The following is a 19,322-nucleotide window of genomic DNA, read 5'->3' as shown; positions in this document are numbered from 1 at the left end:
GAACAGCCAGAAGTGCCAGGACTCTAGTTTGGAGAAGTTAGGAGACATGGGAGCCTTCTTCTCAAAGAAGATAGCAGTTTGTGCATTTCCAATGTGGACATAGAGTAAAGCTCAAAACAAACAACTAGATCTCAGCAACAGCGCGAAGACAAATCTCTGAAGCCACCCTTGGAGAGTTCCTTCAGATTCAGAGCAGATTCCACTGGGAATCCCCAGTAATTTTGTTTTCTTTTTTTTTTTTTTTTTTTTTTTGGAGACAGAGTCTCGCTCTGTCGCCCAGGCTGGAGTCCAGTGGCGCAATCTCTGCTCACTGCAAGCTCCGCCTCCTGGGTTCACGCCATTCTGCTGCCTCAGCCTCCCGAGTAGCTGGGACTACAGGCGCCCGCCACCACGCTCGGCTAATTTTTTTTTGTATTTTTAGTAGAGACGGGGTTTCACCGTGTTAGCCAGGATGGTCTTGATCTCCTGAACTTGTGATCCACCCCCCTCGGCCTCCCAAAGTGTTGGGATTACAGGCGTGAGCCACTGCACCCAGCCAGTAGTTTTCATTTTTAAGGTGCACTTAAAATTTCCTAAAATTGAGCTGGCATATGTCAAGGAGGCTTTGGAGTATTTAGGAGAATTGGTCTCTGTGTTTTGTGTGTGTGTGTATACGTGTGGCACATTTACTGGATGGGTGTGGGGCTTGGGGAGTGGGAAGAGCTATGCTGAAAGGAAACTTTTCAAAGGATTAAGAATAAGTACTTGGAAATAATATGGCTGATTAAGAACGGAGGGAAAGGTATAATAGCCACACCATTGTTGGGGAAGAAACTAGAGCTAGGAGGGTGGCTAAGGGCCGGATCTGCCACTCACTGAGTAGCTGGAAAATAGAAATGGTTGGTTAAAACAACTGCCCTCTTTCCTTTCCCTTTTGTCTCTTTTCTTGCTTCCCTCCTCCTGACTCTCCTTCCCTTCTTTCCCATATTCTCATGAAAATGTATCCCACTGTCACAAATGAGGTGAGTGGGCAGAATTTTTGAACAATGTGACAAAAGCAAATCACTTATAGATTGCCACTCTTCCCCACCCCAGAACACACGCATGCCACTCCATTGAAAAGCACCAAAGGCTGGCAGAATGTCAGCCTAACAACACGTATGTATAAGCCCAAGCCTTAGGACCACTTTCCAAGCCCACACCTCAGCCCTTTCATTCAATGCCTACACGGGATTCTATTTTTCTGACTTTCTACAAATGGACTTTTTGGATTATTCTTCAAAGAAAGCTAAGTACTCTAAAGCATGAATACCGATAATCATTGGGAGAAAAAAGGCACACTTCCCCTCCTTACTAACAAGGCCAAAAATTCAGATACAAAAGCCCTTGTGCAAAAAAAAATCCCAGGCAAAATCTCTTACATTCTATAAATGCCACATGAATCAAATACATTGAGTAGGCTGCTATAATTTGGGAAAGTTCCCCATTACCTTTTTAAAAGCAGTGCTTCCTTTTCTAATCCCTTTAACATGCCCTAGACAAAGAATCTTTTAGTCATTTTGTCAAGGCCAATCAGCCTGGCGTGCCAACAAAGACGGCCTTTTCTCTGCCTTTTCTCAAGGTTGACAGTGGCAGTTGTCCTCCCTTCCTCTTGCCTGAAGGCCAGAAGTTGACCACTGGATTCTCCAACAGGTGACAATTATCACCAAGTTTATTCGTTTGTCAAAGGTACCCTAATACTTGCACAAAATGGTTTATTGGAAGTTTCAGGTAGCTGGTCATTCCCAGGGAAAGCCATTGTCAGGTCTTATGGAACAGTCATTCTCTAACTCACAAGTTACCCAATTGTTCTAGCCCTGTAAGATAGAGGATGGAATAAAAGGGAACTACATCTCAAAAGGGAAGTATATCTCAAATCTCAAACTACATCTCACAGCCAATCTTTATCTCAGGTCGGCTCTAATCTAATAGTAAGCGAAATTCAATATGGTAGGGGCACTCATTGAATGTAAGAGCTGAAGGATGCTTGGATAATATCTAAACCCATTTTATAGATAAGGGAGCCACATACAGAAAAGAGAACAATAATCACAACATAATAGTTAACTGCTTATCAAATATTTGCTATACTCTAGAGATTGTGTTAAGGTATTTAGTTTATGATTTCATTTAATGTTTTCAATATCCCTATGAGGTAGATTCTATTGGGATTCCCATTTTACATGAGGGAAGTAAAGCTTTGAGAAGCTAAATGTCTCAAATCCCATGATTGGCAAAGGAGAGTCATGTGGACTCCAGAGCCTGCGTTCTAAACCTTTATGCTATATTGACTCTTATACCCCTGGTCGCACAGCTAAAGAATAGTAGGATCAGGGTTAGAAGCATTCCCCTGCTTTACACCGCCATGCTGGAACAGTGACTATGACTAAAATCAGAGAACTTGAGTGTCATCAACTACAGACCAGAGATCTGATTCAGGACCAGACAAAAGATCCTCATAGACCCTACCTGAGGAATGAGCTCTGCTTTCAGAAGTACCCTGGGAACTGGTCTGGGGTAGTTTCACTATGTTTGTCAGAACAGACTTCATGTGATAAATCCACAGAGTCTATCCCAGGGTAGACCTGCCCCTGGAGTTAGAGAAGCTTCTGTCTTTTTTCCTGCCCTTAATTTCCGTGGGCCCAACTTAATAGTAAAGTTCTGTAATGTTCCATGTTGAGCAAACATAGAAATTTGATAGGGCAACTAGGCTGAAAGTTCTGATTTGCCTAAAATTGCAATTCACCCAGCAAGCATTAATTTAATCTCCATGTTATTTCTAATACCAGTAACCTGGGGATGTTAAGATTTTCCTGCTTTTCTTACAGAAATGTTTCATAATACACATAAAATTACATGTGCTGTTTTTAAAGCTTGGAGTCTACGTATGACAGATCCCTTGGGAATGAATTCTGGCAACTTTAGCAATTCTCGTTCAAAAACCACTGCCGTGAGAGTTTGTTATTAAGGGTCATGTATAATGGCCTTGTACTCATCCCTGCTGCTGTGTGCCAGCTAAACTCTCCTCCTCCATCATCTCTGTCAAGTCATCTCTTCTTGGTTCTAAACCCACTTGTTTCAAGAAAGCACCTCTGGGCCGGGCACAGTGCCTCACACCTGTAATCCTAGAACTTTGGGAGGATGAGGTGGGTGGATCACTTGAGGTCAGGAGTTCAAGACCAGCCTGGCCAACATGGTGAAACCCCGTCTCTACTAAAAATACAAAAATTAGCTGGACATGGTGGTGCATGCCTGTAATCCCAGTTACTCGGGAGGCTGAGGCAGGAGAATCGCTTGAACCTGGGAGGGGGAGGTTGCAATGAGCCAAGATCATGCCACTGCACTCTAGCTTGGGTGACAGAGCGAGATTCCATCTCAAAAACAAACAAACAAACAAACAAACAGACAAAAACCTCTGATGGTACTAAGTTATTATTTTTAAAATGCCTTTTACTTGCTTAGTGCTTTAGTGTCTACAAAACATGTTTATGTATATGGTGTTGATTTCAACTTTATAACCTGCAGTACTAAACAGAGACATGTCATTTTCCCTAACTGACTGAAGACATTGAGGTTCAGGGAGTCCAAGTAACTTACACAAGATCCCACACCCATTGACTAAGGAACCTGAGTGTTCTGACCTCAACTAGGGTTTTATATTCTTTCAAAAAAAAAAAAAAAAGCTTCATTATTCAGAACGGTTTTAGGTCCATAGCAAAATTAAGCAGAAAACACACACACTTCCTGTACAATCCCTGCAAGTTTGGTTTTCTTTCCATTAAAATATGCTACCTACTCCTAAAGAGCTAGGATTACAGGCATGAGCCACTGTGCCCAGCCAGAAATGTCTTAAAAGATCAAGAAATACAAAGTTAAATCTCTCTAATTATTAAAGAAATAGACACCTAAAAGAGTATTTTTTGCCTATCAATTTTGCAACGTTGAACAAGCATGTTAATTCTGTTCAGTGCTAAGAATGCTGTGATGGAGCTGCACGTGGTGGCTCATGCCTGTCATCTCAGTACTTCGGGAGGCTGAAGCAGGAGGATGGCTTAAGGCCAGGAGTTCGAGAGCAGTGTGGGCAACATGGCAAGACCCCATTTCTTAAAAAAAAAAAAAAAGAATACTGCAATGGGATCTCTCATACTTTGCTATGAAAGGTTAGCTGGCATTTTTTTTTTTTTGAAAAGCGACTTTGCGGTACATCTCTAGAGCCTTAAAAATGTTCATATCCTTTAACAAAATTTCACTTTGAGGAATCTAGCTTTAGGAAGGACCCAAAGACACAAAAAAATGTAGGACAGTTGTACAAACATAAATGTTCAATCATAGAAGAATGGTTCAAAAAAATCATAGACCATCCATGCAGTAGAATTCAAAGCAGCCATTCAAAATCTTTTTTCTGAAGAACTTACTATCACAGGAAAATGCTAATGATCAAGTGAAAGAAAGAAAAATCAGGACAAAAATGGTATTCAAAAACTAGTTCATATTAAAAGGGTATTTTATATATATACACACACACACACAAATACATAGTATATATTCACTATATGTATGTGTGGGGTGGGTGTGTATGTATACTGGAGAAAAGTTGGGAAGAAAATATGCCAAAATGGTGAAATGGTATTCTCTTGGTGAAAATATCGTGTGATTTTAATCTCTTTCTGACACTTTTCTAAATTTTTGAAAAATTTAAATACTAAGCATGTATTACGTTTAAAATATACCCTCAAAAGCAATAAGTGGTTTTTTTCACACCAGACACTAGGTGAAGAACTGGAATAGAAACAATTCATGGTGAAAAATGGGTCGGGCAAAGTGACTCACACCTGTAATCCCGACACTCTGGGAGGCCAAGGTAGGAAGATTGCTTGAGCCCAGGAGTTTGAGACCAGCCTGGGCAACATAGCAAGACCCTATCTCTATAATAAATTTTTAAAATTAACTGGGTGTAATGGCACACACCTGTAGTCCCAGCTACCCAGGAGGCTGAGGCAGGAAGATCACTAGAGCCCAGTAGTTTTAGGTTATAGTAAGTCATGCTGTGTCACCGCACTCCAGCCTGGGGGATGGAGCGGGACTCTGTTTCTAAAAAATAGAAATAAAAAAGAAAAAGAAATAAATGGACTCAGTAGTCACACAAAGCCGGGTTTTACCACTGGCTCTGCCTCTTTCTAGCTGTATCACTGTGAACGAATGGCCACACTTTATGGTACATCGGTGCCATCAGTAAAGTGGGAATCATCAGACCTCTCTGATGGAGATTTTGTGAGGAGTACAGATGACCAATTATAGCATCAGGTCTGCTGTCTAGCACAGACTAGGTATTTTGTCGGTGGTTTCTATTGTTACTAACACCTCCTGATTGTTTGATTTGTCCTCTGTTGATTGTTAGCTTGCTGAAATGCTTAGTTTTCCATTCTGGGTGATAAGTTCCTTGAATATAGGGACTGGATTTATGTTTTCTTAGAAAAGTGCTTTGCCTGCAACTGACTTTTCTTTCCCTGGCTTCCCGCTTTTCTTCCTTCCCTCCTCCCCACTACTTTCTTTTTTTGTTTGTTTGTTTTTACTCCCCACTATTTTCACATATAATCCTGTACCAGTCACCAGACAAGGCTGATGGACTGATAAGTTCATGTGCCATATAGTGAATTTGCCATAAGTTACCAGGAGGAGAGGAGTTTGTGCGTGCAGCTGTGTATATATGTTTTCATATTACAGATACAATGGGCAGGTATCGTGATAAGGTGACTTGTCTGGGGGGCCACATGCTCTGCATTTCTTCTTGCCCATCAAACCATATGCTTTATAAGAGTCTATGATTATAAAGACTATGGAGGGCTTCCTACATTTGAATTACGGCTACTTGTAGTCTCTTCACAGCTATACTGGGGACTGTCTTCCACTTCAGAATTTCCCATTTTGAGTAAGGATGTTGAAAGATCCAACCTTAAAAAAGAAGATACACATATTAAACACAAAAAGAATATAAATAATAAATAAATAAACATAAAAGGGATATTTCAAAATGTATACCAGTTCAGTACTCACTGTGTAAATCCTGCCCAGCCATCAGTCTACCAAAGCCTCCATGCAAAAGGAACCAAAATCCATTTGTATCAAAGTATACAAATGATCAGCCTAAGAATAACCTCTCCTCAAGGGGACTTGCACTGAAATGGGATTGAAGCTTTAACCTGAAGTAATTAAATCTCTATGGTGGTGGGCTGAGCCCGGTGGCTCATGACTGTAATCCCAGCACTTCAAGAGGTGAAAGCAGGCAGATTGCTTGAGCCTAGGAGTTCGAGACCAGCCTGGGCAACATAGTGAGATCCCGTCTCTTAAAAAAAAAAAACTTTATCACGGCATCTCAAGTATTTGAGGCCTTTCAAGAATCCCTACTTACTGTGTGGACCTACAGATAAGACTCTTCAGCATCTCCCAGTTTCAGACAGATTCCCATCTACCAGCGAAAACACTTTCTCATCAGTCAATAATAGTCTTGGGTTCTGTTTTTGACTCTCCCATTAACCAGTCTGAGTACTCAACATCTCTGAGGCCAGGCACAGTGGCTCATGCCTGTAATCCCAGCACTTTGGGAGGCCGAGGAAGGCAGATAACTTGAGGTCAGGAGTTCGAGACCAGCCTGGCCAACATGGTGAAACTCTGTCTCTACAAAAATACAAAAATTAGCCAGGCGTGGTGGCACACATCTGTAGTCCAAGCTACTCAGGAGGCTGAGGTAGGAGGATCACACGCAGGAGGTGGAGGCTGTAGTGAGCCAAGATAATGCTATTGCACTCCAGTCTGGGCGACAGAGGGAGACTCTGTCTAAAAAAAAAAAAAAAAAAAAAAAAAATCATCTCTGTGTTTCAGTTTTCTCATCTGTAAAATGAGAGAACTAATCAAGATGATCTATGAGGCCCTCTTAGCTTTCACATTTTTCTCTTGTAAAAATCCTACCTTATAGTGAACATATGGAAAGATCCACAGACAGCTCTCAGGAATTTAGGAGAAGAGGAAAACCTGCTATTTCTTGATTTCATCCCATCTAGCCTAGTCCATTCAATAAACCAGTAAGTTACATATAGGAGAAAATTTGGAAGATAATGAAATAAAGGAGAGAAAAAGAATATGGAATCCTATCACACAAATACTGCTAACATTTTGGGGTATCTCCTTCTGGAATTTTTGCCCTACATGCAGGGAAAACATTAGTTGTAATTAGAAAAGGTAAATGGTGTTCTATATCCAGGTCTTCTGCCTTTGCCGTAAGCTCTTCATTTTAGCCACAACTCCAGGTGAAGCTTTAAATCAGGGCATTGTGGCTCCTCTCTATTTTTTTCTTACCTCTATTTCCCACCTTAGCCCTAGATTAAGAACAGGCTTTGGCTGGGTGTGGTGGCTCACACCTGTAATCTCAGCACTTTGGGAGGCCAAGGTGGATGGATCCCTTAGGCTCAGGAGTTTGAGAGCAGCCTGGGCAAGATGGTGAAACCCTGTCTTTACAAAAACCAGAACAAATAGACAGGTGTGGTGTTGTGCACCTGTAGTTCCAGCTACTTGAGGGGCTGAGGCAGGAGAATTGCTTGAGTGCAAGAGGTTGAGGCTGCAGTGAGCTGTGTTTGCGCCACTGTACTCCAGCCTGGACAACAAAGTAAGGCCTTCTCTCCAAAAAAAAAAAAAAAAAAAAAGAACAGGCTTTATCTCCACTTCTGAAACTATGGAACTACTTGACTTCCCTTCCTTTGGGGTATTATCACACCACATTCCGTGTGGCTCATGTTGAGCTGATAATTACACTCTCTTCCACCCATAAGCCAATGGCCCAGGTTTGATTCATATTACCCATCACCCATCTTCCAGGCAAACCATGATTGGCCCATACAGTGGGTACTTACTGTTATTTTGTTGTTATTGTTGTTGTTTTGAGACAGGACTGTGGTTTGTCACCCAGGCTGGTATGTAGTGGCGTGATCACAGCTCACTACAGCCTTGACCTCACCAAGCTCAGGTGATCCTCTCACCTCAGCCTCCCAAGTAGCTGGGACTGCAGGCACAAGCCACCAAGCCTGGCTAATTTTTGTATTTTTTGTACAGACAGGGTTTCACCATATTGCCCAGGCTGGTCTCAAACTCCTGGCCTCAAGCAATCCACCCACCTGGGCCTCCCAAAGTGCTGAGATTACAGGCATGAGCCACTGCACCCAGCCTAGTGTGGGTACTTAATTCAAATAAAGCTAGTCATAATCAGTCATTAGCTGGGATTGACACATGACTTTGGGAGAAAATAATCGCTTTCCACCTAAGAAGGGGACACACAAATCTGGGGATGGCAGTGACCATCTCGACATGTGGAGAGAGCCTGTCTGCAGAGTGCGGCCATGTGGAGATGGACAGAGAAGAGCCTCTGCAGTCTTGAGTCCCCATGTCCTGCCCTGGGCCCTGTACTTGCCGTTCTTCTTTGAATCTTGTAATCCACCCCACAGGACGTGAGCAAATAATTATCTTGTTGCTTCAGCTAATGTCAGTTGAGTTCTTGTTACTTACCACCAAGAGAACTCTAGCTAACAATCATGATCACATTCAGACTCACTCCCACTGGATCATGAGAACCATCCTAGCCTTAGACTGGAAGGCTGAACAAGCTCCATCCTGGTTTCCTTAAGACTGGATAATGTCCTAATTGTTCCCAGCCTCCCAGCCTGGGATTGAGTCCTGCCCTTCAGTGACCAAGGCCTGCCATTGCTCACAGACTACCTGCTGGGCCAACCACCTGCTTACCACTTGATCGGCTGCTAAGAGACTTCCAGTCCCTGGACCACCTATTTAAGTTCCCAGGCATTTGCATGCTGGATCCTCTGGATACCTTCTGGTTTACTTCACTTCTACTTGCTATTTTGCTGTGTCTACCGGGCTTGTTCTTAGCATATGCACCTGGGTCTATTTCCTCAATATCTGCCACGCCCCAGTGAGACAGTTCCAGTCCTAAATTCTGATCCCTCATTACTTCAAGTCCAGAAGTATATGCTGGGGATGGGGAGGTATGGAAGCAACACTTGACACCTAAGCACATTCTCTAAAAGCAAGAACCTTTCAACAGTTCTTAAGGTGTTAGATCTATGATGAAAAGGTCCTGAAAAGCAAGTCCATGAGACCCACAGCAGTCAGCCCTACCTCCCACTCATTCCCTCAGCCATGCAGCAGTTAGCTCTCTTATGCCTGTGCTCCAAGGGAGGGCAAGGTTCTCTTTTTCTACTAGCCCATATGTTTTTTCCTTTATTACCTCATTCAGGGGTAGAAAATATTCTTTCTAGATTTGTGCAACCATAATCTTCCCTAGGAAGTCTTTATAACATTTAAAAAATATAAGAACACATTTTTGCCTTTTAACACAGAAACCTCGGTTCCCGAAACACGGTGGGTTGTTTTTGTGATAGAAGGGCCATGAGCCACTCTTCCAAGTGCCTGAATGTCATTGTCATCAAAGCCATGGTCTTGGCTTCTCAAGACCTTGAAGAAAATACTCCCAGGGTATACAGTGGAGAAATCAGGGAGGGCTCGGTCAGAGGGCGATGCCTTTGAAAAGTATGCTTGGAATTCATGAGCTTGAATGTCTGGCTCTGATTGACGTTACAAGAGGATGGCTGAGGGAAGATTCCAAATTCAGGGAAGGGGCATGACTCTCTGGTTACTCATCAGAGTGGGGCCTGATTTGGGTGGGTAAAGGGATCTTACCATTTTCTAAATAGGTCTTGGATGACAGTGAAAAGTGGGTGACAACAGGTAAACTGCTCTCCTGGGAGATCTGGGAACTGTGGTTGTGGTTGACAAGAGCTAGGAAAAAAGGGGGAACATGAACAAAGAGAGAAAAAGAGCATCATTGACAGAAACTCCAATTGCCAGTATTTTAATATTCTTATCAGGGCATCAGCAAAGTTTTCCATAAATATCAACAATAACCCCATGAAATATGTGTATTGGCCAGGTCTGGTGGCTCATGCCTGTAATCCTAGCACTTTGGGAGGCCAAAGCGGGCAGATTATGGGGTCAGGAGATCGAGACCATCCTGGCCAACATGTTTAAACCCCGTCTGTACTAAAAATACAAAAATTAGCTGGGTGTGGTGGCATGCACCTGTAGTCCCAGCTACTCGGGAGGCTGAGGCAGGAGAATCACTTGAACCCGGGAGGCGGAGGTTGCGGTGAGCTGAGATCGTACCACTGCAATCCTTCCACTGTGGCGACAGAGTGAGACTCCATCTCAAAAAAAAAAGAAAGAAAAATGTGTATTATTTGCTCTGGAAATGAATCTGGCTTCTAAACTAAAAACTTGGCTGCATAATTTCTTGATTTATTAAAACTTTTGACTGTTTTGTTTATGCTTTTGTTCTAAGAACTGCCCTTTTGCATGAGGGTGCTCATAAAGGATTCATGTTTTATTTTCATTCCTTCTTTTAGCAATTGAGTAACAGTAAAAGCACACACCCACCCACACAAAGGCTTCCAGGACACAACGCCCCTCCGTGTCATTATTAAGTTTTGTGCTAAAATATAAATCTAAAACAAGAAACTTTATTAAATCTATGAAGTGGAATGAATTCATCCTATCGAGAAAAAAATATTTTATAAGCTCTATAAAAGAAAAAAAGAGACACATTTGAAAAGAAAGCAAAGCTCATGAGAGCCTCTTAAAGTTTAGAAATGAATTAGGAGGTCCATAAGTCCAGAGTCCCATAACAAATAGATTGCATCAAAAGAAATAATACAAGAAAACTATATGCACAATATCACTGAATTCTCCCAACAACATTCTACCTTTAGTCATCCTCGCTTTACAGATGAGGAAATCAAGATTTAAATTTCCCCACATTCACAGAACTGGTTGGTGGTAGAGCTGAGATTCAAAACCTTTTAGAGTCTTTCTAGCTCCAAGAATGTGGTTCTACCCACCATACCCTCCATATTGGCTGTTATAAAAATTAAAAATATACCCAGAGACAATATTCAGTGCTTCTTTAGCCCCCTGGTGCTCATAACTATCAAGTTCATCATTGCCATGAAGAAACTGAGTAGTCGACCAGGCACAGTGGCTCACGCCTGTAATCCCAGCACTTTGGGAGGCCGAGGCAGGCAGATTACTTTAGGTCAGGAGTTTGAGACCAGCGTGGCCAACATGGTGAAACCCCATCTTTACAAAAATACAAAAATTAGCAGGGCATGATGGTGTGTGCTGTAATCCCAGCTACTTGGGAGGCTGAAGCAGGAGAAATGCTTGAACCCAGGAGGTGGAGGTTGCAGTGAGCAGAGATGGTGCCACTGCATTCCAACCTGTGCAACAGAGCGAGACTGTCTCAAAAAACAGACAGAAAAAAGGAGAGACAGAGAGAAGAAAGAGAGCATGGATCTATAAAAGGAAAACACTAAATTGAAATTTAAGAAAGCACCAACCAATCAATAAAACAAACAAACAAACAAAAATATCTAAATTTCCTGTTCCTGGGACTTCTTATGGGCTGCTGAGCCTGTCTGTTTTTAGTCACTGATAGAATGCCAAGAAGCCAGGTCCTGAGAGATCATGAGGACAAAAATAAAGTCCTCTCCCAACTCACAGTCACAGTATTGTTGCAGGGGCAGAGCTGACCACAGAAAACTCAACAGGCGGGATAAGACTATTCCTCCAGGAAGGCTGTTTTCCTCTTTCTCTCCCTCACTCTCCTTTTACAGAAACCTAAACCATCGCCAGCTGTTGTAATCACACATACTGGATAAAGGGAAGCAAAAGAATGGAATATATTTAGCCTAGGGTTTGGAGTCTGAAAGCCCATGTTCCATTCAAACTCTGCAAGAATCACTAAGGTTCTCAGTATAAGCAACAGCCACCCCCTTCTATAGGTCGCCACAGATTCCAAAACACCTCCAGAGCCTGGAGTTTTAGAGATTATGAATTCTGTCTCTTGGCTAAAAAAGTTTTTATTATAAATGCTGTCTGTTTGAATTGGAATACCACAGTTTATTTTGTTTTCATAGGCTTTTATTTTTTTCCTTTTTTTTCTCATACTTTAAAAATTAGGTTATAAATCACATACTGTAAACTCACCATTTTATGTATTTATTTATTTTAAGGATTACTGAGCTTCCCCACTTTTTTTTAATTAAAAAAAATTTTTTTAAGAGAGACAAGGGTCTCACTATGTTGCCTAGGCTGGTCTCAAACTCCTGGGCTCAAGTGAACCTCCTACCTCGGCCTCCCAAACTACTGGGATTATATGTGTGAGCCATGGCATCCATTACTTATTTATTTTTATTGATGTATTTATAGAGATAGGGTCTCACTTTGTTGCCCAGGCTGGTCTCAAACTCCTAGACTCAAGCAATCCTCCTACCTCTGTCTCCCAAAGTACTGAGATTACAGGCATGAGCCACTGTGCCTGCCTGCGTCACCCTTTTAAAGTGTTCAGTGGTTTTTAGTACATTCACAAAGTTGTATAACCATCACACCACTATCTAATTCCAGAATATTTCTATTACCCCCAAAAGAAACCCCATACCTATTAGCAGTAGCTCCTCAATTCCCCCTCACCCAAATCCTGGCAACCACTAATCTACATTCTGTTTCTATTGATTTGCCTTTTTTGGAAATTTCATAGAAATGCAATCATACGCTAGGAGTGGTGGTTCATGCGTATAATCCCAGCACTTTGGGAGGCTAGGGCGGGCAAATCACCTGAGGTCAGGAGTTTGAGACCATCCTGGCCAACATGGCGAAACCCCATCTCTACTAAAAATACAAAATTAGCCAGGCATAGTGGTGTGTGCCTGTAGTCCCAGCTACTTGGGAGGTTGAGGCAAGAGAATCGCTTGAACCTGGGAGGCGGAGGTTGCAATGAGCCGAGATCACGCCACTGCATTCCAGCCTGGGAAACAGAGTGGGACTCTGTCTCAAAAAAAAAAAAAAAAAAAAAAGAAAGAAGAGAAAAGAAATGCAATCATATAATATGTGTCCTTTTGTAACTAGCCTCTTCCACTTAGCATAATGTTTTCAATGTTCATCTATGTTGTAGCACATATCAGTATTTCAATCATTCCTTTTCTTTTTTTGAAAAACGGTCTCCCTCTGTGGCTAATGCTCATGGCATGATAATGCACTGTTGCATGATCATGGCTCATTGTAGCCTCAAACTCCTGGGCTTAATTGATGCTCCCATCTCAGCCTCCTGAGTATCTGAGACTACAAGCAGTGCCACCACATCTGGATTTTTTTCTTTCTTTCTTTTTTTTTTTTTTTTGTAGAGACGGGGTCCTACCATGTTTCCCAGGTTAGTCCTGAATTTCTGGTCTCAAGCAACCTTCCCATCGTGGGCTCCCAAAGTGCTGAAATTATAGGCATGAGCCACTGTGCCTGGCCTCATTCATTCCCTTTTATGACTGAATAATATGCTGTTGTATGAGTATACCACATTTTGTTTACCCATTTTTCAGTTGACAGGCATTTTGGTTATTTCCACATTTTGGTTACCAGGAATGAGGCTGTTATAAACATTTGTTTATAAGAGTCCATGTGGCTGGGTGCAGTGGCTCATGCTTGTAATCCTAACACTTAGGGAGGCTGAAGCGGGTGGATTACCTGATGCCAGGAGTTCAAGACCAGCCTGACCAACATGGAGAAACCCTGTCTCTACTAAAAATACAAAATTAGCCGGGTGTTGTAGCGCATGCCTGTAATCCCAGCTACTCGGGAGGCTGAGGCAGGAGAATTGCTTGAACCTGGGAGGTGGAGGTTGCAGTGAGCTGAGATCGGGCCATTGCACTCCAGCCTAGGCAGCAAGAGTGAAACTCCATCTCAAAAAAAACAAAAGATTTCTTCGGGACATGTTTTTAATTTTCTTGGATATGACCTAGAAGCAGAATGGCTAGGTCATGTGCTCTCCGTTTAATTTTCTGAGGAACTGCCAAACTGTTCTCCAAAACAGCTGTACTATTTTACATTCCTGTCAGCAATGTATGAGGGCCCCAATTTCTCCATATCTTGTCTAACACTTATTGTTGCCTATCTTTCCAAATATAGCCATTCTAGTAAATGTGTCTTAATTTTTAAGCTTAATTTATCTACTGGTTATTTGATGGTGGACCTGTTTTACAAATATGTTGTCTCCTAAAACTTTCTGTGATAGTAAAATTGTTTTATGTTTTTATTTTTTGAGACAGAGTCTCTCTCTCTCTGTCGTCGAGGCTGGAGTGCAGTGGCACAATTATAGTTCACTGTAGCCTCAATCTCCCGGACTCAAGTGATCCTCTTGCCTCAACCTCCTGAGTAGCTGGGACTACAGGTGCACACCACCATGCTCAGGTCATTTTTGTATTTTTTTGTAGAGATGTAGTTTCACCATGTTGCCCAGGCTTGTTTCAAACTCCTGACCTCGAGCGATCCGCCTGCCTCAACCTCCCAGAGTGTTGGGATTACAGACGTGAGCCACCACGCCTGGCCAGCTTGTTCTTATAATGTAAAAAACTTACTGCTGGAATTATCTTCTTAAAGCAAATGTATTGGGCCTCATGAGCCATCAGGAACCAATATTAACACCAGTATAAGCAAGGGTAACAATGAGGGTCATATGAGACAACGGGGATAATAGTAACAATAAACACATGTAATATCCACTATGTTCAGATACTTTTCCAAATGCCTTAGTGTTGACTTATTTAATATTCAGAACAACCCTGGAGGAAGCACCATTCATAGCACCATGTTACAAACAATGATACTGGGACAAAGAAAGGCTAAGTAACATGTTCAAAATTGTATCACCAGCAAGTGTCAGGGCCAGGATTTGAGTCCAGGAATTCTAAAAGCAAAGGCTTAACCACTGATGAGCTTACTTCCCTATCTCAGAGGGGTTGTTGTAGGGAAAACTGCAACTACCATTTATTATTGCTAATACCATTTTCATTATATGCAAGTAGAATGGGAATTAGGGGTAAAGTTACAGAAAGAACATTATCCCGGGAGTCAGGAGACCAGGGTTGGGGTCATGGCTCTATCAGCAATCATATAAAGTTACTCAGTCCCTTGGAATCTCAGTTTTTTCTTCTCAATAAAATGCAAATCCAGCCTAGGCAACACAGCAAGACTCTGTTTCTACAAAAAAATTTAAAAATTAGCCAGGCATAGTGGCTCACACCTGTAATCCCAGCTACTTGGGAGGCTAAGGCACAATAATTGGTTGAACTTGGGAGGCAAAGGTTGCAGTAAGCCGAGGTTGCACCACTGCACTCCAGCTTGGACAACAGAGCAAGACTGTGTCTCAAAAAAAAAAAAAAAAAGACATTCTATTATCATCCCACAGTGATATCAGGATGACTAAACTAGACAATAGCTAGAAAGCTCCCTGTGATCTGTGGAATACTATAAGTGAATATGATTTTATTATTGAAAATGTCAGTTCTTTTAATCTTCAAGTCCTGAATATAAAGTTTCATTCTTGGGAGAAAAGCTGGGTCTCCCAGGGCTCTTCATTGCATAGTGCTAATCTCAGATGAGGTTCTTCATCCTTCTTTAATTGTACAGAGCTGCTTCACTCACTCATTTTTCCTGGAAACTATCAAGTTTTCTGAAGTTACAATCGGTGAAGATTTCAGATCACTAAGCCTTTATTTATATTCCTGGGTTTGGTATTTGCAAATGTTTCTAGCATCTGAGAATAGCATCAATTTGTGGAGAAAAAAATAGTAAACTTCATTTTAACTGTAAAAAAAACTAGAGGCAGCTGGGAGCAGTGGCTCCCTCCTGTAATCCCAGCACTTTGGGAGGCTGAGGCAGTGGATCACTTGAGGTCAGGAGTTCGACACCAGCCTGGCCAACACGGTGAAACCCGGTGGCTACTAAAAAAAATACAAAAATTAGCCAGGTGTGGTGGTGGGAGCCTGTAATCCCAGCTACTTAGGAAGCTGAGGCAGGAGAATCGCTTGAACCCAGGAGACAGAGGTTGCAAGGAGCCGAGATCACGCCACTGTACTCCAGCCTGGGCAATAGAGCAAGACTCTGTCTCAAAACAATAACAACAACAGCAAAACAACAAACAACAACAATAACAAACACCTAGAGGCTAACATCAGGCAAAGATCACACGTATTTAAAAGGATGGAACACTTTGAGAGAGCAGAACAGACATTAGAGGCAAGGGAAGAAGACAATAGAGCTGACTTCTCCATTAGGCTTAGTGTGTAGGGTCTGTGATATTTCCAGGGGCCCAGGAAAATGTTTCTTTCAAAAAAAGAAATTGTTTTTAATTGAGATAGGGTCTTGCTCTCTTGCCCAGGTGGGTCTAGAACTCCTGGGCTCAAGCAATCTTCCCCCTTTGGCCTCCCAGAGTGCTGGGATTACAGGTGTAAGCCACCACACCCACACAGTATTTTTTATTGTGGTTAAATATCATAACAAAATTTACTATTTCACTTATTTTTAAGTGTATAGTTTGTAGTATGAAGTTCACGCACATCGTACAAACACCACCACCATCGCCAGAACTTTCTCAATGTGTTTTCCACTTCTGTGTTTCTATCACTTCAAGAATTTTATATAAATGGAGTCACATAACATGTAACTTTTGATGATTGCCTTTTTCAGTCAGTTTCATTCTCTGCAGGTGCATCCAGACTGTCAGGTATATCAGTAGTTCCCCAATTGAACCTCTGTGCCCATTTAACAATAACTTCTTATTCCCCCTTCCTCAGCCCCTGTGAACCACCATTCTCTAAGCAGAATTATACAAGTGGAGTTCTCAGTGTAGTATTTGTCCTTCTGTGTCGGGCTTATTTCACTTAGAATAATGTCTTCAGGGTTCATCTATGTTGTAGCATGTATGAAAACATCAAATCTTTTTGGGGCTGAATAGTATTTCATTGTATGTATACACCACACTTTGTTGATCCATTCATTCACTGATGGACATTTGGGTTGTTTCCAACTATTGCCTATTGTGAATAATGCTACTATAAACATTGGTGTACAAATATCTGAGCCCCTGCTTTCAATTTACTTCAATTGAAATTAACTTCATCCTAGGCCTCTTGCACAACTGTAAAACTTTTAGAAAAAAAATAAAAATAAAAACCTTCACGATTGACCAAGTTCAGTGCCTCATGCTTATAATCTCAGCACTTTACGAGGCCAAGGCGAGAGGATCACTCGAGCCCAGGAGTTTGAGACCAGCCTGGGCAACATAGCAAGACCCCATCTCTACAAAAAATAAAAAACAAAAAAGAGGAAGAAAAAGGAGAAGAAGGAGGAGGAAGAAGAGGAGGAGAAAAGAAAAACCTATACCTCAATGTTTTAGCAACTTTCATAGTAGCCAAACACTGAAACGAAACAAAACAACAACAACAACAAAAAACCTAGATGTCTTTCAAAAGGTGAGTAAACTGTGGTACATCCATACCATGGAACACTACTCAACAACAAAAAGGAAGAAACTGCTGATATACACAACAGTCTGGATGAATCTGCAGAGAATGAAACTGACTGAAAAAGGCAATCGTTGAAAGTTACATATGATTCCATTTATATAAAATTCTTGAAATGATAGAAATATAGAAATGGGGAACACATTGGTGGTTGCTAGGATTAAAGAGAAGGTAGGGGCAGGAAGGAAGTGGGTCAGGCTGTAGAAGGATACTACGAAGGATCCCTGTGGTGATGGAAGTGTTTTGAATCTTGACTGTATCAGTGTCAATATCCTGGTTGTGATGTTTTGCAACAATTTTGTGAGATGTGATGTTGCCATATAGAGTAAATGGGTAAAATGTCCATTTTTCTCTCTGTATTACTTCTTATAACTTCATATGGATCTATAATTATTTTAAAATTAAAAAGCTTAATTTAAAAAATTATATAGAGACCAAGCATGGTGGTGCATGCCTGCAATCCCAGAACTTTGGGAGGCTGAAGTGGGAGGATTGCTTGAGTCCAGGAGTTTGAGACCAGCCTGGGCAACATGGTAAAATCCTGTCTCTACTAAAAATACAAAAATTAACCAGGTGTGGTGACATGCACTTGTGGTCCCAGCTACTCAGGAGGCTGAGGTGGGAGGATCACTTGAGCCCAGGGGGTTGAGGCTGCAGTGACCTATGATCAGGTCACTTCACTCCAGCCTGGGCAACAGAGCAAGACCCTGCCCCCCACTCCCCCAAAAAATGTACGTAGCCAGCATTGTATTTCTGTTGGACCATAGTACTGTAGGAGAATCTCAAGGATACCCTAAGGCAGAAACTTCCTATCACATGGAATCTAGTAAAAGCCTAATTGATGCTTTATCTAGCTGAAAGCACTGTGAATTCTGGTATCTTTCTTCTAACATTCACTAATGACTTATTAAAGTGATCAACACAAATCAAATAGCACTAATATAATGTTTTATCAATATCTCACTTACTTGCTGCTTTTATTCATTCATCCTGAAGCCTTATTTATAAATCTAACCAATAAATTCTACTTACCTATTTTTTCCATAGATTTAGTTGATGCAACATGGTGGTCTTCTTTTGCTTTTAAGTAGATGATTTTGCTGATGACATTCTTCTCTTGAACCCCTGCTGATTTTGTGTTCTAGCACCTTAACTATGGTCATGGAATTACAACCTTGCAGAGCATGGTCTTGCATCCACATTGAATTTTCAGATGCACACACATAAGCATCTTCAGTAAGATCTTTCCAACTGTAATTTATGAGATTTACAATTCCCTCAGGGAAAGTAATGTCAAGCTCAGCATTGCTATAATGTCTCCCCAGGTTCACACAGTGTTTCGGGAGCAATGAGTTTGTATTCTTCAAATAGGTTATTTTGCAGGCATCTTTTGGAGAATCTAAGTTTTGAAGGAAACTTGGACACACGAGGAGGTTGTGAGATGCTTGGTGAGTGGAATTCATCTTCTTTCATAGATGCAGCTACTTAGTCTTGCTTTCTTTAGTTCTTTTAACTGTTTTCTTTTTATTACTGTAAAACAAAATGTGAGCTTTTATACTCTTTAACCTAGTAATACAATTTCTAGGAATTCATCTTAAAATATAATAAAAAGATTTATAACATCTATGCACAAAATGTACTGTAACATGTTTTGATACGAGAAAAAATTTAAAAGAACCTAACAGTGCATAAGGATATAGCTAAGTAAATAATACCATACTCATACAATGGGCAGTCATAAAAAAATATTTTTAAAATTGCTTTTAATAATTTGATAACATGTTTATATAATATATAATATTATGTTATAATATTATATAAAAAGTATACACAATTACA

At 41.3% G+C, this 19,322-nt stretch overlaps 1 long non-coding RNA gene across 1 annotated transcript; it reads right to left on the bottom strand.

The window, feature by feature from the left end:
* Window positions 1–5,673: 5,673 nt before the first annotated feature.
* On the bottom strand, window positions 5,674–19,006 carry LOC139356532 (uncharacterized). Its single transcript, XR_011608523.1, has 3 exons — window positions 18,516–19,006; window positions 9,760–9,858; window positions 5,674–5,970 (listed from the first exon to the last, which is right to left on the bottom strand). It is a non-coding gene; the product is annotated as an uncharacterized lncRNA (long non-coding RNA).
* Between the last annotated feature and the right edge of the window lie 316 nt (window positions 19,007–19,322).

The sequence above is a fragment of the Macaca nemestrina genome, chromosome 10, assembly GCF_043159975.1.
Source record: "Macaca nemestrina isolate mMacNem1 chromosome 10, mMacNem.hap1, whole genome shotgun sequence".
In the NCBI taxonomy this organism is placed as follows: domain Eukaryota; kingdom Metazoa; phylum Chordata; class Mammalia; order Primates; family Cercopithecidae; genus Macaca; species Macaca nemestrina.
The sequence above is the reverse complement of the archived record's forward strand: the minus strand, read 5'-3'. Positions and strand labels throughout refer to the sequence as shown.